The 18,162-nt window shown below is 40.3% G+C and overlaps 2 pseudogenes; one reads left to right on the top strand and one right to left on the bottom strand.

The window, feature by feature from the left end:
* Positions 1-18,162, bottom strand: part of LOC132867726 (histone H2AX-like) — a 1,044,434-nt pseudogene that overhangs the window by 178,629 nt on the left and 847,643 nt on the right.
* The window catches only part of LOC132867717 (uncharacterized), a 1,045,807-nt pseudogene that overhangs the window by 183,151 nt on the left and 844,494 nt on the right, over positions 1-18,162 (top strand).

The following is an 18,162-nucleotide window of genomic DNA, read 5'->3' as shown; positions in this document are numbered from 1 at the left end:
AAATGTTAAAATATACCCCCCCAACACCACCATCATGTATATTGGACAGTAGGCTAATGGGCCAAAAGAACCTGTTATTTCACAGTTTGTGACCCTGCCAACAATCAGCCAGATCAGAGGCAAGAGTATGGGCAAAATTGATGTGTTTTTTCTTTTTTCTTTTAAAATCTGGAAATATCGTAACCGACCAGCCTCCCCTGTTTGAAAGACTACCAGCCGCCACTGACCTCTACAGTGGCTTCATCAAAACATGATTGAAATCCTGCAACTGGTTCCATCCCAAAAAATCCTATAGAAAGCCACGCTGTGGCGACCACAAGCCAACTTCCAATGCAACTTCATTTGTTGTTTCATAAACTTGTTAGACCATTTTGACAGCCGATCAAAAGATGGGATTCAAAAACCTCTTCGTCAAGCCTCTGTGCAGACAAACTATAAAACCTAACTGTAAAACTTTAACATTACCATGTTCATTAACATTTGCCACCCCTTCATATCCCCAAGTCTCAACAGTAACTTGCCTCAGTGATATGGAGGCTTAAGGACCACTGCACCACACTGATCAACAGCAAACCTGCCTGACTGACTGACAGCCCCCGGCGTCCCCAAACCTGCCTTCCTCAAACCCACCAGTTGATTCCAGCTACCTGTACTGGTAAGTTTCGAGAACAAATCTGTTTTAATATTGTTGTTAAAGGTCACAGAGTGCTGTATGATTGACATGAAAGTCCCATTTTTGTCATTGTGACACAGCTCACAGCGCACACAACGAAATTGCAAACATTTTGCCATTTCATGTGTGATGCATAAATGCAATCACTAACCCACGGGGGCATAGAAAATATTTTCTTTCCTCCCTGTCAGTGTTACTTTACCCTGGAATGCCACTTTAAAGGTATATACTGCACTTTTGTATTTTGCACTTCCCCATCAGCTGTCGAAAGATTGATTTTGGAGCAGCAAGGGGAGCTGCACCTCAAGGTTGATCACATCATGGCCCTTCTTCAACAACTTTTGCAAAACCGTGATGTAGAGGGGGTGAAGAACATACGACCAGAAAATTCCCTTAACCTCAGCACAGGACCTTGACGATTTTGATGAGCTGCTAGACAGTGACTCAAATTTTAAGAAATACATGGTATGAGAATGTTTTATTGTCATTGCATAAAGAGTATAGAGTAGTGATACGCAGGATTTTTAACAACCGTGTGTATACACTGTCTGTGTCAATGGCCGTTTAAGTTAGAGGCCTGTGTGTGTGTGTGTGTGTGTGTGTACACTATGTGTCAAGCTTGCATTTGAAAATATCCCAGCATGCAATTGGATAACACTGGGACCAGTCTCTGTGTTGTCATTTGGATATTCACTTAATGGTAATTGGTTGAGTTTGATTTTGTTATAATTGCGTTGCAGATCTCCAAGTTGGCCTGTGTGTGTGTCCCCTGTCTGTGTGTCAATGGCTGTTTAAGTTAGAGGCCTGTGTGTGTGTGTGTGTGTGTGTGTGTACACTATCTGTGTCAAGCTTGCATTTGAAAATATCCCAGCATGCAATTGGATAACACTGGGACCAGTCTCTATGTTGTCATTTGGATATTCACTTAATGGTAACTGGTTGAGTTTGATTTTGTTATAATTGCGTTGCAGATCTCCAAGTTGGCTGTCACTGGCGGAACCACTGTAAAAAAGATGGTTTGGAGGATATGCCAAAAAGTGTTCTCAAACCAACTTGCCACACAACTAAATTGGTTAAAGAAGAAATAAAACCAATATTAAATACAGACCTGTAGCTGAAATGCTAATATGTAAGTCACACTAAGTGTTTAAGGGGAAGTTCCATTTCTTTAATTTAGACCTTATGTCTGAGATAAAATACTATTATTTACTCATCCGTTTTACTTCTATATTTTGATAGTATTGTGGATGCAATCAGTTAATTATTGATATTAAGTGATCAATCTCATTAAATCAGTCTCATTAAATTTTGAAGGTTAATAATTAAAATGAATCAATCCCATTGAATCGTTTACTTTGACTCATTTGAATTGAATCATACCACAGAATCACTCATTTGAAGTGAATCGTTCAATGAATCGTTTAGTGAATCATTTAGTGAATCATTCAATGAATCGTTTAGTGAATCATTTAGTGAATCATACCATTAATCCTGGTGCTTAATAATAAATTACCAAACAGCTAAATTATGGTATATTTCCAAATTATTACGATCACTTACCATTTACATAACATACGCACCCTTTCTGAATTCTTTGAGAAGATTGGGGACTTCAGATATTGTTGTTCACAAATAAACAGTTTGTTTAATAAATGACTTTATTATACAAAGATAAAAAAAATCAATATATACAAGCAGTGAGGTGTGTGTGTGTGTGTGTGTGTGTGTGTGTGAGAGAAGGACTTGACCATGTGTTTAGCCTCGTGTAGCTAACTACACGTGGTGGAGGCCTAGCTTGTTGGTAGCTAAACAAAAGAATGTTATCTAAACAGAACAAAGGATTAGCTCTGCGTTTAGCCTTGTGTTGCTAGTGTGAGTTTGCTAAAGGCCCTATGGCCTAGCTAAAGTGTGTTTATTAAGCCTGGTGAGGCCTACTGAGCACGTGTTGCTAAAGACAAGGGTATTAGCCGTAGCTAACTAAAAGCTAGCTTGTGGATTTCTAGCTGAGGTGTGGTTTATCAGGCCTGATGGCCTGCTGAGCACATGGTAGGCCTTGATTAGCTTTGTGTTGCTAAGCAGACAAAAGGGAAGCTGTAGCTAACCCACTAGCTCATAACCATACTGAATCCACTGAAATCTTGAGATCAAGATGTATAATAATGAAATTATGTTAGTAAGAATAAAAGAGAGAGAAGCATGCGCAGCCTATCTATTAAAAAAACAATTGAGAGAACATAGAACAAAATAAATCAACACGCTGCGTGTCTAACAGTGTAACAGATAAACCTGGGTTTAAATTCACACTATTTCAAATAAAAGCAAATTCCTAAGACTATCCTAATTATGCCCAAATGCCAAAATCTTACTTAATCCTGCCTTTAGCAAGATATGAAGAACTATTCGCCGGTGTAGTCTCGGGCCTCGCCGTGGGAGCACGTGAGCCGCTCGTGATGGAGGCGGAGAAAACTTTCGGGTCCAGCGGAGCACTTGGGTGGTTCCCGTGGAAAGCAGAGGATTCTTGGTCCGAACCTCAGCGTTCGTGAGGAAAAGTCTCTGATCAGAATAAGATGCACAGCACTTTTGAGTTAAAAAGGATTCAATCACTTCTTAACTTTTGACTGCCTGGGCTGCAGTCGTGACGTCACTTCTAATGCAAGTAAACCGGTTGTAACTCGGGTTGAGTTTAAGGATCGCGCGACTCTAGAGTTTACCTTTGCCAAGGGTAAGAAAGAAAATCGCGCTGAGTGATGGATCTTGCAAGAAAGAAGACGTCTTTTTGGGGTGGAGAGCGCGCCTCTTTATACATCCAGATTCATCGGAAGCCAGACGTGAGAGACAAAGATGGAAGCGTTGTCCCATTGTTTTATGTTTCCTTGTATGATGACGTAGATGATCCCGCCCACGCGTGACGTAGGTCACACGGAAGTGGACTGGGAATTGTAGTTCTGACACAAGATGGCGGCATGATACCTACAGTATGTATTTATTGCCTAACTATGGGTTGACTACAAAGAAACAATTTCCCAAAATAAGGTGGTCTGTGCAATGTGGTAATTTGCGTCATATTGTCTCTTATAGCATCAGTGCACAAAAACAATAACAGTGTCACCGAGTCGGATGTGGAGAAGGAGGTAAAAAACTGGCTCCGATTGAGCGGGGACCGGTTGGATGGCTGCCGTCGACAACGGAGGACCCAAACAACTAGGTAGTTAGATCTATTACCTACTAAGCCAAAAGTGTGTATGAATGAATTGCTTTCAATGGTCATGATGGAAACAACATTTTCATTGTTAACATTCAAATTCATATAGGGCATGGTCGGAGCATACAAAATGTTGGTTGAGGTGGGTGGGCTGGGGATTTTAAAGATGGTAGATGGGTGGAGCCAAGATATTTAATGAATTCTTACGTTTTTGCTTCCTTATTGGCATTTTGTCTTTCTGTTTTGCAGAAGAGAGGAGAGAGGGCTGCCAGCTTGTGAGGCCTGTGTGTTTACTGTCTCTGTGTCCATGGCTGTTTAAGTTAGAGGCCTGTGTGTTTACTGTCTCTGTGTCCATGGCCGTTTAAGTTAGAGGCCTGTGTGTTTACTGTCTCTATGTCCATGGCCTTTTAAGTTAGAGGCCTGTGTGTGTGTGTACAACCCCAATTCCAAAAAAGTTGGGACAAAGTACAAATTGTAAATGAAAATGGAATGCAGTGATGTGGAAGTTTCAAAATTCCATATTTTATTCAGAATAGAACATAGATGACATATCAAATGTTTAAACTGAGAAAATGTATCATTTAAAGAGAAAAATTAGGTGATTTTAAATTTCATGACAACACCACATCTCAAAAAAGTTGGGACAAGGCCATGTTTACCACTGTGAGACATCCTCTTTTCTCTTTACAACAGTCTGTAAACGTCTGGGGACTGAGGAGACAAGTTGCTCAAGTTTAGGGATAGGAATGTTAACCCATTCTTGTCTAATGTAGGATTCTAGTTGCTCAACTGTCTTAGGTCTTTTTTGTCATATCTTCCATGTTATGATGCGCCAAATGTTTTCTATGGGTGAAAGATCTGGACTGCAGGCTGGCCAGTTCAGTACCCAGACCCTTCTTCTACTCAGCCATGATGCTGTAATTGATGCAGTATGTGGTTTGGCATTGTTGCATGTTGGAAAATGCAAGGTCTTCCCTGAAAGAGAAGTCGTCTGGATGGGAGCATATGTTGCTCTAGAACCTGGATATACCTTTCAGCATTGATGGTGTCTTTCCAGATGTGTAAGCTGCCCATGCCACACGCACTAATGCAACCCCATACCATCAGAGATGCAGGCTTCTGAACTGAGCGCTGATAACAACTTGGGTCGTCCTTCTCCTCTTTAGTCCGAATGACACGGCGTCCCTGATTTCCATAAAGAACTTCAAATTTTGATTTGTCTGACCACAGAACAGTTTTCCACTTTGCCACAGTCCATTTTAAATGAGCCTTGGCCCAGAGAAGACGTCTGCACTTCTGGATCATGTTTAGATATGGCTTCTTCTTTGAACTATAGAGTTTTAGCTGGCAACGGCGGACAGCACGGTGAATTGTGTTCACAGATAATGTTCTCTGGAAATATTCCTGAGCCCATTTTGTGATTTCCAATACAGAAGCATGCCTGTATGTGATGCAGTGCCGTTTAAGGGCCCGAAGATCACGGGCACCCAGTATGGTTTTCCGGCCTTGACCCTTACGCACAGAGATTCTTCCAGATTCTCTGAATCTTTTGATGATATTATGCTCTGTAGATGATGATATGTTCAAACTCTTTGCAATTTTACACTGTCAAACTCCTTTCTGATATTGCTCCACTATTTGTCGGCGCAGAATTAGGGGGATTGGTGATCCTCTTCCCATCTTTACTTCTGAGAGCTGCTGCCACTCCAAGATGCTCTTTTTATACCCAGTCATGTTAACGACCTATTGTCAGTTGACCTAATAAGTTGCAATTTGGTCCTCCAGCTGTTCCTTTTTTGTACCTTTAACTTTTCCAGCCGCTTATTGCCCCTGTCCCAACTTTTTTGAGATGTGTTGCTGTCATGAAATTTCAAATGAGCCAATATTTGGCATGAAATTTCAAAATGTCTCACTTTCGACATTTGATATGTTGTCTATGTTCTATTGTGAATACAATATCAGTTTTTGAGATTTGTAAATTATTGCATTCCGTTTTTATTTACAATTTGTACTTTGTCCCAACTTTTTTGGAATCGGGGTTGTACACTGTGTCCATAGCCGTTTAAGTTACGGGGCTGTGTGTGTGTGTGTCCTGTCTGTGTCAGTGGCCGTTAGAGGCCTGTGTGTGCACATTGTCTACGTTCATGGCCGTTTTAGTTAGAGGCCTGTGTGTGCGTGTGTGTGTGTGTGCACGTCCTGTCTGTGTCAGTGGCCATTTACAGTAAGTTATGGCCCTTTTCCACTACCCTTTTTCAGCTCACTTCAGCTCGCTTCAGCCCGACACGGCTCGCGTTTCGACTACCAAAAACCAGCACGACTCAGCTCGTTTCAGCCCTGCTTAGCCCCTAAAACTCGCACCGTTTTGGAGTGGGGCTGAAGCGAGCCAAGCCGTGCCGAGTGAGGCTGGGGGCGTGAGCAGACACTCCCCTGTGCACTGATTGGTGAGGAGGAGTGTCCTCACATGCCCACACACGCCCCGCGAGCGCGCTGGGATCTGTAAACACCGCAAACCCGGAAGGAGAATAATTACAAATTACGAGAATTTCTGAAGCCTTATGTGCCTCGCCTCATCTATACGCTCTTGCCAGTATCTGTCCGCGTTGTCGGTGACAACAAGCCACAGCACCAAGACCAGCAACACTAACGACTCCATGTCCTCCATGTTTATTGTTTACTATTCGGGTCGTGAGACTACCGTTTAAAAGCTCACTGATGTCACTGTTTGCGCTGCTTAACGACATCACGTGACGTCCACCCACTTTCGCTAACTCCACCCAATGTGTCCACCCACTTCCAGCCAGCACGGTTCAGCGCGGTTGTAGTCGAAATGCAACTCCAACAGCCCCGCTCACCCCGACTCAGCACGGCACGGCTCAGCCCGACTCAGCCGCGTTTGTAGTGGAAAAGCGGCATTAGAGGCCTGTGTGTGTACACTGTCTATGTGCTCATCGCCATTTAGTTGGAGGCCTGTGTGTGTGTCTGTACATCGTCTACGTCCATGGCCGTTTTAGTTAGAGGCCTGTGTGTGTGTATGTGTGTGCGCGCGTCCTGTCTGTGTCAGTGGCCGTTTACAGTAAGTTAGAGGCCTGTGTGTGTACACTGTCTATGTGCTCATCGCCATTTAGTTGGAGGCCTGTGTAATAGGTTCAGTAGATCGACTCGCCATTGTGTATAGTAATAATCCGCTGTCACTTTAAGAACGCAGTTAGTTATGGGAATGATGTGTTGGGGCTTTTCCCTGTTTGTTTTTTAAATGTAATTATCAATTCCCCTATATACTGTAGAGCCCAGTTTTTCAAATACAAGTGCCATTGGACACTGCCACACCATTCACAAAGTGCCTTAGTTTTGGACCTGCAGAATAAAGATTGGTCACAACACAATGCAATGACTTCTGTTACATTTGTGTATATTGTATTATCTGAGAGACAGTAATTTCTCTGTACTGTGTATTTGGATGCTGTGTTTTAATTGGTCGTTTTAAATTAAATAATCAAATGTGTGTGTGTGCCTGCTGTGTATGTGTTAATGGTTGTTGTGCAAGAGGGGTGTGTGTGTCAGTTTGAGAACAGGTGGTGACAAAACAACAAAATGATGTCTTTAAATTCTGTAACACTTCTTAAACACTATTACACTATTATAACACTTAAAATTACATGGTATATGTGAAATTACCTAATATACAATGATTTAAAATGTTTGTGGTTTATATATCTGTTAGGTTTATATAAGTATTAATTCTTGGCCAAGAATTCAGCAAAATTATTCTGTGTCAAAATTATATTAGTTGAAACGACCTTAGGTCCAGCTGGACATTGTTTGGGAACATTTTGTTTATGAAATGTGTATTTTGAACAGAGAAGTGTCTGAAGGTCTGTTTTGGTGTCAGATCGACTCACACACACCCTGAAATGGTAGAATTAAAGTTCATGTTTATGTTAATCCATTCAGTTGAAACTTAGGTCATAGCTTCATAAAAGCTATGAAATATACTGAAATATATTGAAATATACTATGGTAGTGATTTGGATCCCGTAATTAATGAATGCATTCCGTGATTAATGTTAGTTTTATAGTTTTAGATTAGTTTCATAATGACATTATAATTATAGTTAAGATCTTATGATTCTAAGGGTTTTTAGTTTAAAAGCATTAACCTAATTTAGTTATGAGTTTAATCCTGTTAGTTGTTTAATTGTTCTCTCTCTTTCAAACATATTCTCATTGTTCTTGTGGTTAAGTTGTTCTTATTTTTAATGTTTATTTTCTTATAACATTCTTTGTTTTAGCATTATTAAAGACATAGTTATTTGTTATTTTGCTTATGTTGATGAAATCAAGATGTAATTTACTGACTTAACACACATTTATGTGTTAAGGAGTTATGTTACATCTTGATTTCATCAACATAAGCAAAATAACAAATAACTATGTCTTTAATAATGCTAAAACAAAGAATGTTTCTCGCACGCCTCCTTAATTCTCGGGATGATACTTGGGATGACTGATATTGTCTGTCTAAAAAGGTGGTCTGTGTGTTCTGGTGTCTGCTGAGTCACCAGAAATCTGCCAAGACACTGACACTTGCGCCTGCTTCAACATCTGGTGCATAAGGGCTTTAAGGTTTCCAGAACTAAGCTGCAATATTGCATGGACACTTAAGTATTTGAACTTTCTCAAGGCTGTCATTCTAGACACAAAACCTCCTCCACTGCAACATCCTTTGACCTGGACTGATGCTATGGTGGTCGCTTATCACTCCCTCAGAAGCACCCTTTGTTCCGCCCCTGGGTCACCTGCTCACTTCAAGCCCTTCCACCTCTGTGCCTGTGGACACCGGGGCACGGCCTCTGGGGAACGTGAGGGGGGGGGAAATGCATCATTGTGCGTTTTTATCCAAAACATTAGACATTGTTGCTCAAGGCTTACCTGTGCATCTGGGGGCTGTCTCCGCATGTGCTTTGATGGTTTGATGGTAAAATTTACAGACCCATTAAATTAATTAATCAGTAATTTAATAGATAATTAAATTAACATATGACTATTTATTCTCTGTTCTACTAACAATCTCGAAATTCGTGTCACATCCTCTTTTGATAATGTAGGTCGCGCTCTCGCACGCCTCCTTAATTCTCGGGATGATACTTGGGATGACTGATATTGTCTGTCTAAAAAGGTGGTCTGTGTGTTCTGGTGTCTGCTGAGTCACCAGAAATCTGCCAAGACACTGACACTTGCGCCTGCTTCAACATCTGGTGCATAAGGGCTTTAAGGTTTCCAGAACTAAGCTGCAATATTGCATGGACACTTAAGTATTTGAACTTTCTCAAGGCTGTCATTCTAGACACAAAACCTCCTCCACTGCAACATCCTTTGACCTGGACTGATGCTATGGTGGTCGCTTATCACTCCCTCAGAAGCACCCTTTGTTCCGCCCCTGGGTCACCTGCTCACTTCAAGCCCTTCCACCTCTGTGCCTGTGGACACCGGGGCACGGCCTCTGGGGAACGTGAGGGGGGGGAAATGCATCATTGTGCGTTTTTATCCAAAACATTAGACATTGTTGCTCAAGGCTTACCTGTGCATCTGGGGGCTGTCTCCGCATGTGCTTTGATGGTTTGATGGTAAAATTTACAGACCCATTAAATTAATTAATCAGTAATTTAATAGATAATTAAATTAACATATGACTATTTATTCTCTGTTCTACTAACAATCTCGAAATTCGTGTCACATCCTCTTTTGATAATGTAGGTCGCGCTCTCGCACGCCTCCTTAATTCTCGGGATGATACTTGGGATGACTGATATTGTCTGTCTAAAAATCGTACATACTACTAGTATCAGGTCTGATCTCTTCCCTCCAGCCCTCTAGAGATCTTTGTTAATGGTTCTTGTTCTAAACCCTCAGACGGTTCTTGTTTTATAATTTATAATATCACACCTCTGTGGTTATTCTGTGTTCAATCAATATATCAGCCTGATATTCTGCATGAGACATACGCTCTTTCTTTCTCATTTGATTTTTGTCATCTTGATTGTGGACAAATTCTCTAAATGGGTAGAAGTTTTTCCCTGTTTTCGAGAGAACACGAAGGTAGTTACTCGTTTTAATTTTATTTATAAGTGCCTTTCAAAGTACCTAAGAACACTGGACAGTAAAAAAGAAAGACAAACAATAAAAGCAGAACAACAAAACAACTACAATAAAATAATAAGAAATCAATAATAATAATTATTGTTATAGTTATGGGGTTTCAAATGCCATAGACTCAGATAAGGGTACCCGTTTTACCTCAAAAGTCACACAAAACCTTTACGTGTGCATGAACTCAACAAATGCAGTCCATGCGTCTGTATCGATTCGCTCGATCGAGTCATTTATGTTTCCCGAAGAAGATCCGAATCGTTTATGAATCTCATCACTTCCCTTATCATCAGAGGAAAAATCTGCTTCTTAATCAATTAGTTTCAGCGTTTGGTGAGTAGATCATCTGCATTTTATTTTATATTCATTGTGTGTTGATAGTCCGAAACTTGTAACTGGAAAGTTATCAGGAAAGTCGCGAGTGGTCTGTGAGGTGATCTCTGAACAGGTCCGCGAGCACTCTACAAGACTATTAATGTTTTAATAATTAATAGTGCAGCTATTAATGCAGTTTCATGTCTTAATCTTATAAATGATGAATACGAAGTTTTCAAAATTATGAGAACTCCAGTTCCCATGATGCTTGTGAACTGGGCATGCGCACTGGATGAAAGAAAAAGCAGCTCTTTTGGGCAATTATGCATTCAGACCTTAAATAATGAAATAACTGTACAAGCAAATACAACACAAATTTTTAAAACATTCACTTAAATTAAACAGACATGGTAAAAAACAGAAGAAATATAGTTAAGGCCAAATCAAATATCACTTTCAGATTTGAAGATATTTATCAGGAATCATTTTTAAAATATTGAGTATTATACCACTTCCTGTTTAAAGGTATAATAAAAGGCACCAAATATATTTACCCTACGTGTGAAGGGAAATGCCGAAAAGTTTAATGTTTAACCTAATGTTTAATGATGATCTAAAACATTTTAAAACTGATCGTGTGGTGGTCTAGTGGTTAGGATTCGGCGCTCTCACCGCCGCTGGTGTAGTGGGATTTTTATTAATCATATGTAATTCTAACCTTTAAATATCCTATATACTCCTGTTTCTGACGCGTTTTAGCGAACTTGTCTTGTCTGGGAAGCATGCAACTAGTTCAACAGCGAGCTAACCCGCTTTTTACTTCATTTTTGACATTTTTTGAATAATTGTCGTCATAATATTTAATATAAATAATATTTGAATAATTGTTCCGTAGCAATATGCTCTGTCTCTTTCTCAGTGAACATTGAGATAAGGGCTCCCAGACTGTTACAGATAGCTATAATATAAAGAACAGCAGGCAAGGACACACAGAAATCTGCAATGGGCAGAGAAAATCATTATTTTTGGCACTTTCTCACAATAATAAACTTTAATAAGTAATCTCTTTATATTATTAGGTAAATTCCATATACATAAAGTCAAAATGTCCAATACAACCAATTCTCATTCTCATTAATACTGTTAATTGAATTAAAAATGTATTTTCAGTCTCTGTCACATATCGAATCCAACAAAGAGTGCTTATCAGCTATTCAATTTTATTCAAATTACATTCAGTGAAATTGTTTGTCATTTCAATTTGCCCCGTTTTTTTTTTTTTTATTTATCTCCTTATCTTTCTTTAAACTACTTGCTACTTATGAGGCTAAGCTTAACTATGTTCCTCCTAATTTCGAACTATTGATATGAAATGCTCTGATTAACTGTTTGCTCCATACTTTTGCCTTTAAAAACCACAGAGGATATGGAATGGATAGGTTAATGTATTTAGTTAACCATAATTTCTTTCAGCAAGAAACAGTTAACAAACGTTTACTTGAATAACTTTTTGTTTATAAATCGGAGACTTGGGTTTATACATTAAGTATTCATTGTCCTTGAACCTTTCCGCACTTAAATTGACATGAAACTACACAAAATATGATTTAATAAGCAATACCTCTCTCTCTGGATGTCATCCTACAGTCTCTTCTCGAGCAAGGCGTGGCGAGACACTTTACACAAGATTAATGAATTGATTGCTTCTTCTGTAATATCACAGGTTCCTGCCATTAATGATCTCTGTTCTGTCTTTTTTTTCCACGCACATGAGGAGATAGCGTTTGGACTCAAGGTTTCATTTGACTCTCCTGCTGTTTTTTTTTTTTTTCCAGCTGTAATTCATAACGTTTGTTATGAACAACTACAACAAAATAATAAGAAATCAATAATAATAATTATTGTTATAGTTATGGGGTTTCAAATGCCATAGACTCAGATAAGGGTACCCGTTTTACCTCAAAAGTCACACAAAACCTTTGTAAGTATCTCTAAACTAAACTGGTGTTTTCACACTCCTAAATCCTCTGGTATCGTAGAACGTACTAATCGAACATTGAAAGACAAATTAAGGTCATGCAGGACACAGGTTTGGTTCTGTAATCCATAATTCATTCTGGCTGAAATTCGTGTGACACCAAGAAATTATTCTCCCCTGGAAGAACTCCGGCTCCGGGTACCTCTGATTTGAAAATGCATATGGATGAGTATTCTGCAGCCTTTATAGATAAGTTGCATAAAATTTGTACCAAGGTCAATAATACAATATTATCTCCACCACACACCCCTTTCACGTGGGAGACAGGTGCTGGTGTGATCTTTTTTTAAAGTAATGATTTGGACACTTGGGAAAACAATATAATGGGCCTGCAGACATAGTCGCCATTACTTTTGCTGCTGTTTTAACTGATCTTTTTCCACAGTGGATCCATGCCACTCGATTGAAGAAGGCTCCATAACAAAGTTGTGTTACAATAACAAGTTTGCTGCTATTAACGCTTTTTGTGTCCCTATCTAGTCTCTCTCTGGCCAGTTTTCTCTCTCTCTCTCTCTCTCTCTCTATTTCTGAGCTCTACACAGATTTGACTGAGAATCCTCAAGATGTTGTGAACAAAGAGGGGAAGAGATCTTGCGCCCCATTTGGAACCAATCATCCTCACTACAACCATGACAGTCCTCATCACGGGTTTCGTGACTTCATTGCTCGGGGCAGGGCTACCCGCCCGAGCCTTCATGACTTCATCATTGCTCGGGGCAGGGTTACCCGCCCGAGCCTTCAGGACCACTTCATTGCTCGGAGCAGGGTTACCCGCTCGAGCTGGACTTCGAGACAACATCTTCTGGACTAACTTCGCTAACTGGACCACACGAATGTGTTATGTCTTTCATCTGATGCCGTTTTCTACTATTATTACACATCTCTATGCTCTAAAACTCTGTATTCTTACAGGACTCTGTTCTCACTATAGGTCGATATGCCTTCTAATTTCATTTTTCCCCCCCACTGTTTTAGAACAAATTACTCTGAAGGAAGTAGCGTGTATCTGGGAATTAAGAGGTTTTGAGTTTCTCTAAGCTCCGGTGAGGTGGGACGAGGGCTGATCGGGCATGCCCGCCCTCTGAGCACCAATATACGTCAAGAAGGGCAAAGATTAACTCAGAATTAATTCTCGATGTAATCACATACATGATCATGAGGTGATAATGATCAAATAGGATGCTAGGATTTGATAATAGTGATACTATTATCAAAGGGGGGGATTGTTAGGTTTATATAAGTATTAATTCTTGGCCAAGAATTCAGCAAAATTATTCTGTGTCAAAATTATATTAGTTGAAACGACCTTAGGTCCAGCTGGACATTGTTTGGGAACATTTTGTTTATGAAATGTGTATTTTGAACAGAGAAGTGTCTGAAGGTCTGTTTTGGTGTCAGATCGACTCACACACACCCTGAAATGGTAGAATTAAAGTTCATGTTTATGTTAATCCATTCAGTTGAAACTTAGGTCATAGCTTCATAAAAGCTATGAAATATACTGAAATATATTGAAATATACTATGGTAGTGATTTGGATCCCGTAATTAATGAATGCATTCCGTGATTAATGTTAGTTTTATAGTTTTAGATTAGTTTCATAATGACATTATAATTATAGTTAAGATCTTATGATTCTAAGGGTTTTTAGTTTAAAAGCATTAACCTAATTTAGTTATGAGTTTAATCCTGTTAGTTGTTTAATTGTTCTCTCTCTTTCAAACATATTCTCATTGTTCTTGTGGTTAAGTTGTTCTTATTTTTAATGTTTATTTTCTTATAACATTCTTTGTTTTAGCATTATTAAAGACATAGTTATTTGTTATTTTGCTTATGTTGATGAAATCAAGATGTAATTTACTGACTTAACACACATTTATGTGTTAAGGAGTTATGTTAAATTATTAGATCCTTTCTGTGCAAATGTGTCTTTGACCTTCTCTGAATAGACTCCGTAGACTAGACATTCTGTGTTTAGACATTCCATGCTGATATCTATCTGTACCTTACTGTCATCAGAAATATGTTTTTATATTATGATTGATTCAAGATCATTACACACTTCCACATAGACACACACCCATTACACACACACACACACGAAGACAAAACATAAACACAGAAACACTATAAGACGTTTCCAAAGATGTTTTCATTTTGACGAAGTGACTGTGCGAATAAACTGACATGTGAATCTCTGATTCTGATTGTCTGTTTCTCTCGACCTGATCATTCTCGTCCTCGGCCGAGGGTGGCCCACGAAGGAATCGGGGTCTCTTTCTGGGTGAACCCAACAATATCATCCTGTAAAAGGCTGTTTTAAGTTAAGGCCGTCCCTCAGAATCACTGAAGTGTCTGCTATAGAAGTAAGGGAAAGGGTGGTTGTGTAAATAACTTGACACTAGATTTACATATTGCTTTCCCTTGGTGCGCAGTGATTTTTTTCCCCCTGTGATTTTGTTTAAGTGTGCTGTGATTGAGTGGTGTGCTTAACTTTTTTTCCAACACCATCCATTTATTGAAGACTAACAACATGTCATTAATGGCCAGGTGTGACTCGTGTGCATTTGGGTGATGGGAGATTGGGCTGATCTAGGACAGGTCTCTGGGTATGTCTTGCCCTTTTTGTTTCAGGAGGCCACCATTGGATGGGCAGAGAGAGGGTCGCTGGCTACACGGAACACTGGTGATGATGCAATACTGTGTACTTTAAATGTTAAATTGTGTGTGTGTGTGTGGGGGGGGGGGGGGGGGGTAACGTTGCATCGTAAATATGTCAGCCCGTGATCAAAGCCTTGAATCGTTTAGACATCGGCCAGTAGTCATTTACGATGGCTGGCCGACATCTCGGCAACGTCATAGCAATGAGCAAAAGATCTCCATGTGACGTCTGGCGGACGTAGCTGACATACATTGGCCCGATGTCGGCCCTACATACACGTGTTGTTGGGGACCTCTTACATATGATGATGTTCCCACTCGCACTGAACGCCCTTTCAGATGAAGAACTAGTGGCAGGAATGCAGAGATACTTTTTGGCAAGCCTGGCCACCAATGGGAAGTTCAGCTCATGCTGCTTCTACCATTCTAGTGGGTCTGTCTCTGAGTCAGGCCCAGGTGCCTGGAGATACATGGAGACCTCCAGTTCAATGGATGCCCTGTTGGGTTGGGAGTGGGTGCTGGCTTGAACTGCCTTCTTAAAGTAACTACCTAAACTTTTCTTTTTCTTTGTGGGATGGGGATGCTCTGGATCATCTTGAGCAGCTTGGGGTGAACTGGAGGCTGCTGCTGTTTGTTCACTTTCTGGTGCCGTGGCTCCCTCCACCATGCCCACCAGCTCTGCTGCAGCTCATCTTGATGAACTCCACCCGGTCTTCCTTCATGTAGGCCGTCTTAAATCGTGGGTCAACAAGTGTCGCCATATCGAGGAGGTTATCAGTAGTAGGGTCATCATACTTTTCATTGAGGTACTTGAGAACACCCTCTTTGACAGCTTGTGTGAGCTCTATGTCCCCATCCTTCCGGCTGAGGATTTCGTTGTTGAATAGGTGCAGTACTGGCTTCAGTAAAGGCACACTGACATACTTGTCCTCTGACAAAGTGTCAGTGAACTCGAACAGTGGACCCAGTGCTTTGTTCAAGGACTCCAGCAATGCCATGTCTTGCCAGCTTGGCACCAGATGTCTTGCCTAAGTCAAATAACAAAAAGATGGGATACTTTAATGAGGTGAATCTAGGCTGCAAACATAATCAGAATCCACAATGAAAAGAATCAATGTGCAATGTCCAGTGGCCATGTCTCACCTTCTTGTCTGCAAGGAGGACCTGAGAAAGGGCTTTCTCCTGCTCTAGGAACCTCGCTATCATCTGCTGGTGCGAGCCCCATCTTGTGGGGGTTTCAGTGATGAGCTGATGCTGAGGCAAGCCCAGCGCTGCTTGTGCCTTGGTCAAGTCACGTTTTCTCTTCCATGAGTTGGAGAAGGCACTCACCACCTTTTTACAGACTCCCACTGCTCTTTCCACAGCCTGCTTTGTAGATGCTGGTGAGAGATCTTTTAGAGCATTCTCTGTTGAAATAAAACGAAAAATGTGATGTAATAACATATTTGACAGCAATATTATTTTTTAACGTCATGCATCACTTAAATGATTTATGGATTGATTTAATAATTAGATAGTGTGGGCAGTATGTATTACAATTCATTGTGTACCATAACAGGCAAAATAATAAATAAAATGGAAAGAATAACTTGTTCAATAATGTTTTGCACATGGCCTGATCAAACAACACAGGATAACCAAACTAATATTTCAATTCACTAATATTTTTGTTGCTACTATAATATGCCCATTGCAATATTACACTAAGCCATATTTAGATTGTTTTACACTTACCAATGGCTAGATGTAGACGGTGACCAAAGCATTGTAACCGTTCCCACTCATTCAGTTCCATTGCAGAGATATTGTTTGTGGCGTTATCTGTGGTGACACAGACAAGATGGCATTCTTGCAATCCCCATGACTCCAGGGCATCTCTCAGACCTAAATAGATGAATACTTAATTATGGGTCATTCAGAATTACTACAGTAGACAGAAGACAGTATAATAAAACACCAATATGCTAATTGTTTTACTAAAGAGATACCTATAAATAATTATGGACCCGTTGCAGGCACGTGACTATTATCACGTGACGAGACAACGTGGGTTGTTGTTGCTGTTGGAAGTTGTTGGAACCCATAGACATGCAATAGACGTCTATGGAGAGAAAACTAATAGGATTTTCGAAATAACATACTTATGTTACACACACACACACATATATATATATATATATATATATATATATATATATATATATATATATATATAGTGTATTCTTATTTTAAGCACTTTAGTAAAAAGATAATTAGCAACAGAATAAATATGTAGCAATGTCAGGCTCATACCTTGGGCTAACATGACTCCTGTGTGATCGTCTGGGAAGTATGCAGCCTGTAAACAGCAAGCGCAGAGGATCCAGTCGCTCCTGATGAAATGTATGGTTATGCTCATGAAGGGCTGCGTAGCTCTGCTTGTCCACAGGTCCGTAGTCAAGCTATAATGCACCACACTGCAAACATCTTTCTCCACTTCAGCCCGGCATGCATCATATAAGCGAGGCAACTCGACTTTACTGAAGTGCTTACAACTGGGCATAACGTACCTTGGATCAAGTACTTTGACGAGGTCTCGAAAGCTGTCCTTCTCAACTACATACACTGGAGCCATGCCTTTACAAATGTAATGCAAGATGGCACCTGTGATTTGTGGCGCTGAGACATCTTTTCATATGGCGTGCATCGGGTGAGAGACTGCTTTATCTTCGGCTGGCTGTACTTCTTTTCGGAACTTGCCCCCGCTGTTTCACCCCTTTGTTTAGATCGGATTTGTTGGATTCTTATGTATTCTTGTTCGTGGACCTTCTTTATGTGATAGAAGAGGTTGGATGTGTTCGCATCTGGCACGGGGATAGTTTTGTTGCAAAGTTTACATATGACCTCCTTTTGCTCTGTGTCGGAGGTCTTAAATCCAAATTGCAGCCAAATCACAGAGGTGCCCCTTCTTTTCGGCACAAGTGGTTCTTGTACCTGTGCAACTGTCTCGGTCTGTAAATCGTCTTCCTGTTGCGCTTCCATCGTCCATTCTTCAGCTAGAGAAATTCCAAAACGAAAAGGGCTCTGCTTCAGCAATCATGTCCCGCATGAGACTCAAAGAACATAAAGCAGCGTCGTGTCGCAAAA

This window comes from Neoarius graeffei, chromosome 19, assembly GCF_027579695.1.
Source record: "Neoarius graeffei isolate fNeoGra1 chromosome 19, fNeoGra1.pri, whole genome shotgun sequence".
NCBI classification, from domain to species: domain Eukaryota; kingdom Metazoa; phylum Chordata; class Actinopteri; order Siluriformes; family Ariidae; genus Neoarius; species Neoarius graeffei.
Note: the sequence above shows the minus strand (reverse complement) of the source record. Positions and strands in the feature narration are given on the sequence as shown.